Genomic DNA, 9702 nt, shown 5'->3' with positions numbered 1-9702 from the left:
TTTTTTTGCAAATACGGGAGGAACCAACGATACGTGTCAATTTGTCTCTCGGAATAAACGATTTTTTTTTGTTTATAGAGAAATTCGAGGACATGGAAATATTGTCCCAAAAGTAATTAAACTATATTACAGAATAACGACGCGTTGGCAATTCTTTCTTTTCTTCGATCCACCGTCACTTTCAACCCTCGTCGATATCCTTCGATTTTTTCTTACAACCATTAGAAAAATTTACGCAAGACTTTTGAGCCAAGAGACGAGAATTCGTATATGGAGTAAAATACATTCGCAATTTGGATTTTTCTCATTTTTTCACCTAAATTTGGATCGTTCACCGAGTGTGATTGCCTCGGCTTGACGCGGCACAGTCTCAAGAGACGACGAGGCACGCGTGTTCGCTGCGAAACTTTCACTCTATAAATAGCCGTCTATATCGAGATGTCTAAAGGCTGAATGTACACGCGGCAGTTAGAAGTTACGCCGGTATCGTTGCTATTGATACAGTAAATTTGACAGCGTTCAGTTTCCCCCGTTCTTCACACTTCGTTACATTTATGTTACGCGCGTGAAACCAAATTCCAAATTGTATAAGTATACGAGAGAACGCGACGAGCAACGTTATCGTTTTCGAAACATCGGCTATTTTTACGTATATAGATTTTTTATTATTATAATAACTATTTTTCAATCGATCGCCAATGATTCTCAAATTTATTTCTCGTTATGTAGATAATTGTAACGATTCTTATTTCATTTCCCTCCGTGCATTTAATAGTTTTTCATCAATCTCTCACATTACTCGCCAGATTTAAGAACGTTTAATCCATTTATCGCCAGTTCAGACGACTTTCTTTTCGATCTTGTCATTTCGAATCACTTTTTTTTTCTGTGAAATTTGAGCGTGCTTAAATTGATTTCCGGTAACCCTATACGACCACCTCCACAAAATTTCGCAAACGATTTTCAGTGATTTCCGATTGCCTTGTCAACGATCTAAAACAATAGTTCGCCACGTCAATCTCCGATAACCTTTAAATTGCTTCTGAACCCATAACATCTGAGCAATTTTAATCTCGATTTCCAGTAATTTTCCGTCATTATTTCACCCCGCATGTACAGAAAAAATAGAAATGTTACAAATAATCGCCGACGTTTGACTCGAGTTTATCATACATTATAAACCGGTCATGCACTACGAGTCGCGTCAGCGGAATAATTATCTCCCGATATTCTTTAATCGTTCATCAACGACGACGAGCCGTCGAAGCCGCGGTTCTCCTTGAACGCCTTTAACGCATACCTACATTTCACGCGAGCGAGTATCTGCGGAATCGGAACGCTGGCTGCCACGCATTATATACTTACTTGCGATGCAGCAGCCGATTCGCAACACGTCTGCAGTTGCAGGGAATCCGAAAGCCGGTTTACCAAGGCGTGGCAGAGAACCGCACCATAAAATCCCTCGGGTCGTCTAGACGCGTGGGTCTCGACGCCGAGACGCCCCGGTTCTTCGATTTTTCTCAACCGGAAACTCCGCCCCTTCATTGAGAGCTCTTTTCACATCGTTCTCTATCTTTGATTTCAGACAAGTTTCATTTATTCGTTACAGTTACTGTCGAAAATTTCAGCAAAACCAGTATCTTTGTACAAAAACGGATTCAATTTTATTGCAATTATTTGTCCGTGCATATTTCTTTTTTTTGTTAACAAATTTCGTCTTTTTCATTCTCTAAAGGAAATTTTTTTTCCCGCTTGTTTCTGTTTCAGGTTTTAACGAGCAACGTGAATTCGCTGTGCCAAACAAATTAAAAGGTCGCCCGTTCGCGTCCAAATTCTAAGTTTATCCTAACTTTACGCAACTATTTTAGTTAGTTTCTATCCTATAAATACTGCAAATATTACACATGTAGCCATGCCTTCATTGTACATACAAACACACAATTCGTCAAACATTGTACCACAAACATATTTTCCTATTCGTTGATATTCTTTTAAACCTTAATTAATATCGTTATTATCTATATGTCTATTTCTCTCTCTCTCTCTCTCTCTCAAGCTTTCCCTTGCTCTCTCTTTACGAATCAATCATTGTTAACTGTTTGTTTTTCTTTTTTTACTTATTAGCGATGATCAGTTCGGTGTAAAGTTCACTATTAGCTGTATGCAGTACGTATTTTACGACTTGGGAAGGAAAGAAAAACAAAACAAAAAAAAAAAAGACAATAAATGGGGAAAACGAAAAATCATCGTATGCGAAACTCGACTTCTATCTGTATACCTATACCGATATACTATGAACTATTTCGGGCTGCGGGGTTTTAGTTTTCTATGAAAAAAAAAATTGGAAAAAAACAATGATATACGTATATTTATAACGCGTACACAGTTGCACGCCGTTTCTTTTTTACGGCTTAGATGGACGTAGAGAATTTGCGAAGGAAGGGCGGGAGGAGTAATGATTTTACAATGAGAATGAATTATCGAGGCACGTATACCATACAAATATATGCGCACACACACATACGTAGATAATTTTATACATAAATTTAAAACTTTGAAATTAAGCCAAATTATTATCTGCATGTTGCGTTGATTCGATCGCGTCAATTTACTACATATTTTAACATATATTTATTTTGTTATCCTACATGTGTACTTGTGTTTTGTCTTTATACATTTACGTTGTTATATATTTATGTAGTATATACATTTGAAAGACAAGAAACTTTCAAAAATTTCTTAACGTTTTACTTATTACACTTTTATCAACATACGTGTTTGTGTGTGCGCGCATAATATTGCGAAAGCATCTGCGTGCAAAGAACTAAATGTGCCTTATAGGATGTAGCTCGAAATTTACAGCATATGTATATATATATATATATATATGTAAAACGGTGCTACGAGATTCTGATTTTTATTTAAACGTATTTTCATTTTCCAATGTCACAGCAATAACGTCAATATTCGTTCGAACATTGCGATATATTCTACGTATATTGTTTTGTATTTTCAATCGTGATATATGATGTTTGACATGTGAATATGAATTTTTTACGCTATGCGGTGATTCCAATTTTATTATATTGTGATGATGAATACGATATACTTGTAAATTATATAAAAAAAAAAAAAAAACAAACGACTCTATGAGCAAAAAGATGTATTAAATATCCATCGCAAAAAAAAGTGAAAGAAAAAAAAAATGTGGAAATTTTAAAAATTGATGAACCTTCCTGTAATTAATTGTTGTTGTGTTTTTATATACGTATATTTGTATTTTACTTGGTAAAACGATGAGGGGAACTGAGAGATTTTGATAAAAAGATATACAAACGGATAGGATGTCGATCGTTGTTTAAAAAAAAATGTTATATCTTATCGTGGTAAATATACTCAATCACACAAAGTCTTGCACACTGCAGATGAAATATCTTTCGCTTAACGGGGTACCCAAAAATTCGTGGAATTCATGCCATTACTTTGTTTCTGCGTTTGAGATAAGTGGGCATCGATTTTTGGAGGTATATATTTGCACGTCAAAATCGACTAGGGTTTATCATCCAACAAATGTATCGCATGTAAATCTTAAAATTTGCATCTGCGGTTGGATTTCATACAAATGTCATTTGCTCCGAGTTAAATTCGACCAGGCACTCGACACTTTCAAGCCTTGCGCCGTGCGTAAATGCGCCATACACACATTCGCACTTGCGCACTCGCGCATACGTGCACAAATGTACTTATACAACATACATTTGTACCTACGTGAAAAATTTGTCAAACTTTCGTAAGCAGCGCTTAACTCGATTATATAACGAATATTATTTTTGAAAATTATATTATAATGAAAATCGGTTGAAAAGCTTTATCACACGTTTGTACGCGTGTATAAAAATAATATCGGTACCGTCCTGGCGCTGCTTAAGAAAGCTCTATCTGTAGAACATGTGTAGATATAAATATATACAATGTGTATATATCAATATCTATAAAGATGAAAAGTTTCTCCGCCTCGTATGTATAATAGGATATAAAGCATGATGTATAATGTGTGAACATAGCGAAAACAGATTATTCGTAGCGTTAATGGTAATTTTATCCGTTATGTTTTTATGTTTTTTTTTTTTTTTTTGTTTTTCGTTTTTCTCCTTTTTTGTATGTCGAAAAATATTTTACAACCATTAATCTACGCGTATTCTCAAATCATCGATCATTAATCGTTTACTTCGTTACACACATGTGTACATATATATATATATATTAATAATTATTAACTTCACTTTTTCATTTCGTCACCGCGATATATTTAGCATGTTATCAACGGCCATATACGTATACATATTTTATAAACGAGTGCTGAGCGAGTGTGCGAGAGAAAGAGGGGGAGAGAGCCCTTGTTATACCTGTGAAATGTGTATATCTGAATAATGTAATAGGAGTGAATATATATAACATACACGTGATACGGCCGCCCGGCCGCGGCATGAAAGTGTCGAAGGATAGATGCGGTATTCGAATTGTTCATCTTTTCATTCGTACTCTTTAACTTTTTTCTAACAAGAAAATTATGCAGATTTGTACATATAGAATTATTTGCATACAGTGCCAGGCTATCTCACTCATTTGATTACTATGCGGCCCCACCCATATATGTAATTTATTCGCATATCCGATAAGAAATATTCACTTCATCCCTAATGTCGCAAGTTGAGGAAAAATTGGAAATCCGAAGCAGTTCGTCATATTTTTCGAAAAGGTTTTCTACTTTCTTTGAAGAAAAAAAAATATCACCTAACAGGAGTGAAAATATGTTTACAATTTTAATATCGCATCTGCTTAAAAATGCACAATTTTTTTGTAATTTCTCGTTGTTATCATTATTATTATTATTATTATCATTATCATTATCATTATCATTATTATTATTGTGTTATCATTATTATTAGTATTTTATGAATAATTAAGCAAAGGTTAGTTTATGGGAAACGAATGGCAAATATTGTGAGTACTCTTGTCCTAGAGAGCCTAAAGACTGATCATATTATTATGTATATCTTTGAATAGTTAACTTACCTATCACCATATTATTTTTATTCTTTTTATTTTTAATCGTAAATAGATTTGTCATTATTATTATTATTATTATTATTATTATTATTATTATTGTTGTTGTTGTTGTTGTTATTGTTGTTGTCACTATTAAATTGTTATTAGCTAGGCTATATACAATTAAAACTATTGAATCCTTGAATCACCTGTGACCTTATATCAATATTATATTACACACACACATATATATATATATATTTTTTATTTCAAATTGAATTAAAAATTGTAAATATTTCATACACGTATTACGTAACCCTCTGAGCCCTTTCTTCTCTCTCACCCATCCTATTGTCCTTTATTTTTAATTATTTTCTGCAACTGTTTAATATTCAAAGTTGAGATACACGCATAAACATTTAACCACTTATAAATACAGTTGCTAGAGCCATTGTAATTTGCATCGAAGGAAGTGTATAATCAATTATCCCCTGCACTCGTCCTCTATTATACAAATTACGATACATGATATTACACGTAATTTAAAATGCAATTTAAAGGCACACGGATGCAACAGCGGCATGCCAATACGCGTTACACAGATTCACGTGAATATTTAATTTTTATCATTATGATTATTACCGCCATTTTATTCATTACGTTTATACGTTATACAACTATTATTTTACGGTTATATAATTGTACGTATATGTGTCAATCAACGATATTTTAGGTTTCCTGCCTAGGCATATTACGTGTAGACAGTTCAATATACATATATATATATGTATATATTAAAGTGAGGTGAAGAAAATAATAATAAGTACCATAAGGAATAATCACCGCTGTAGAAAATTTGCTCTACTTTGCAATAAAATATATTATACACATATGAAAATATTCAATTTGTGTTCTTCAGTTTCTTTCTATTTCTTTTTTTTTTTTTTTTTTTTGTACCGACCCATTTACCTTTAGAACGTATGCTTCGAAAATCGCCTTCAAATTAAACTAAATTCTGGCAACGGTGCCAATGACCTCAGCTATGAGATATAACACGATTTACGTATAATATTATATGTAACAGCTTTTATCTTAATTACATATTGCACACAGGGACAGAAACATCTGCGTCAGTTTTTTTTTTCTTCTTTTAAATTGATGAGAAATATTATCGCAGGAAAAAAAACTCTCTAATTGCCCGCGGTATAACCAGTTGACAAATATTTAGCTATCTTTAGTGTTGATATTTGACCAATAGGTGTAACTCTGTACACATAGTTACGACATGTATACAATATCTTCGTAAAACTGCTGGATATGGGACGAAAAAAAAAAATACTGTCAACGAGTGAAGATGACGATTATTTCGTGTACGCACGTATGAGCACAAATTTTTTCAAAATATTTCAGTACAAACCTGTATATAGATGATTAATAATAATACGAACAACGATGTGTTATACAACAGTTACGTCAAATGTTTCAATCGCGTGAAATATGTTACAAGTTGACAAGGAATTGCTATCACTTACAGTTCTTTGGGATCGTAGATTCTTAGTTACAGCGAAAAATTATTGGTCGAGGAAGCTTCCAAAGTTAGACAATCGGAGAGGCTTCAGGTGAGTTAAAAAAAAAAAAAGAAAAAAAAAAACGTAAGCTTGAACGCGACGCTACGACGGATCGCGTTAATTAATATATACATATAAATGTCAAAGAAATTGTTTGATATTTTGTACTGCTGGCAGTTATTGTAGAAGACATACTCCGTTACTTGAGAATACTTGTCTTTAATTTTATTCTTCGCATGTAGATCGGAAAAATAGGTGATTCTCCACTTTGGTAAGTACAGTCAGTTTTTCCTTTCGCCAATCACCTTGACGGTATTTTTGCAACAATTCCAATACGTCCGGACCCACAAATCTTGCAAATATTAAGTTTCTGGAAATGAGTTGTTTATCAACTTGCTTATCACCACATTATTTTCATTCTTTTACTTTTTTACCGTCATTACCGTGGTTATTGTTATTGATTATATATATAATTTCTATACAGTATAATTTAAAAGCACGAATGCACGACGTTGTCTCGAAACGAGGATGAGAAAAAACCTTTTCGCACATTCCCAAAAATGTACGTCACAAATTAGCGCGATAAATCGATTCGGTTTTTTCGAGTTATGCTACACCTGAAATTTCGCTTTGAATTTGCAATAGCATTACGTTGCGGAAGGCCTTTGGCCAAACTCGCTGTTAATTTTCCAATCGATAAGACAGGACTGGAGGGAATGGGAAGCCGCGCCACGTGTTCGAATAAACAGTTACTACGAGGAGTTAAAGAGCGCGGGGGTGAAGAGGTAAGTCCATTGAATCCCGGAAAAAGATATTACGGTTTTCCATGAATGGAACGATCGCCGCGCTCAGAAAGCCGTCTGGAATCAATTGAGCGCTCGGCACGAGGCGTGTGTAATTATATATCTGTAGGTGTATGTATATCTATACATGTACGAATTCGTGTCTATGTATGCCCAGTTTTATCGTGTAAGCTGGTTTCACGTCTCGTTGACGTTTACTTACGGCTATTAAAACGAAATTTCGTCATTTCCTCTCCTAATTATTGCGTATACATCCGAATTTTTTGACAAAGTAATCATCGACCGATTTCCACGTGATTTGGCAGAAAATTGAGGAACTTTCACAGAATTTTGTACATGTATTTGTTGGGTTAGCCGCTCGACGGTATAAATAATTATATTTTACGAAGCCCGCGCTTTTTTGCGGCATAAATTACAGCGATTGTCGTGAGAATTACTTATCGCTGTGTTAAATTTACATTCACCAATTTTTTTTTTTTTTCTCAACTCGTCAAATGCCAATATCGCTGTAAATTTTGCTGCAAAAAGTATCCTGTCCATATAATTACCGACACGCGCGTAAATCAAACAAATTACTTTTTTCCATGTGTACATAATTAAACTTTTCGCACGTAAGTTTGTTTTATTTTAAAAATATTTTACCGCACAAGTTCCTTCGTCCGCAGATTCAATTCGAAAATCATCGTCTCTTTGAATCTTCAAAGATTACGGTGAATTCTGCAGTATTGAGACTTGGACACGTTTGTAATGCGTATAACGTTTTTTTTTTTTCTTGCGATACATTTTTCTAAAATTAAACTCCGCCACCGATTTAGACGCCGTTACGACCGACAGAATTATCTAACGCCTCCATGGCTCCAATTAATCAATATATCACCAACGTATGGCGGGCTGTTAGGTAACGAGAAAATGCCGGTTATATGCTTTCGCGAAATTATTTTGGCTTGCAGCGAGTCCGCAAGCCACGCGAAGACCGCAGGAAGGAAATTTCAGAGGGTTTGACAGCGGTTCAAAAATCCCAAACAGCTTATAGATCGCATTATACGTTCAATTCCAGAAGAATGTTGTTGAGTTGTTTGAAAAAATTTTCATTGACGTTTGATTTTGTTTGAACAATTAATTGGATCCTACGCATCGTGGAAATACTTCATACACGATATATTATCATGTTTTCTCCGATAGTGAACATCATTTAGATTTTTATTAATTTAACAGTAAAATGAGCAACTTCAGCTTTAATATCTCGATAATCAATGTGCTATGTTTTTTTTTTTTTTTTTTTTTTTTATATTCTCCAAAAATTGGTGTGAATAGTAAACGAATAATCGAGCTGCAATTAGGATTTTCCTCTGATAACTTCGCATCTATTGCAAAGTTCAATAAGCGGGGATGAAACACCTTGAAGAGTAATCCGTCTCTGTCCTGGTTTTAAAACAGTGTTCTTGCCCTCATTGCTGCATCAGAGCTAATCAAAAATTCAGTAAAATAAACATATATGCAAGCGGCAAGATGTTTGCTCGGCAGTACGGCGCTAATGCTGTTGTATTGCGTTAAGTTGTTAGCGCGTTTATCTCGCGGTGAGATTTTTTTTCGCACACTCTCGATTTTTTTTCGCACGTTTCACCACGACTAAAGGTGAAGTGGTTTACGTCCGCAGTCGACGCGGTTTTAAAAAAAAATGACAAAAACGCCAATCGTGGCAAACAATCGTTGCGGAAAATTTCGAAGGCTCGGTTCGCGATCAGCCAGGTGCGAATATCTTTTGAGGAAATTTAACAATGTTTGCGTATGGCATACGTAAATCTGGAGACGTAAGGAGCTCGACTAAGGCCACTTAATATTCAAGTACGCGAGCTACATACTTTGAATATCATTCATACGCATTCGCGTGGGCATCAACCGCGTCAAACTCTCTATATTAATAAATTTCTTCAATGTCACGTCTGCCTGGGGCCATGGACCGGCTCTACGAGACTTTGGTTTTCCACCAAGCTCGAGCAAGACGCGAAAAACTCTACATCGCAGGTAATAAGAAAATTTGAATTTTCCTGAAATATCGAGAGAAAAAATGGTTCTGAATTCATTCAGAGGTTTTTGTTAACCGAAAATCCCTGCTTGATCGACCGCGAGGTTAATTAGCTATATTTAGCAGCTGGCAACGTTGGGACGGTAATCAAAATGGCCGCCTTCGACACGCTTCGAATTTTATTTCGAATTTGACGTCACCGCTGATTCCCGTGAGATTTCAGACTTTGTTTTAAACGAAATAAAACGACGGCAAG

Source organism: Neodiprion pinetum, chromosome 6 (assembly GCF_021155775.2).
Source record: "Neodiprion pinetum isolate iyNeoPine1 chromosome 6, iyNeoPine1.2, whole genome shotgun sequence".
Lineage (NCBI taxonomy): Eukaryota > Metazoa > Arthropoda > Insecta > Hymenoptera > Diprionidae > Neodiprion > Neodiprion pinetum.
The sequence above is the reverse complement of the archived record's forward strand: the minus strand, read 5'-3'. Positions refer to the sequence as shown.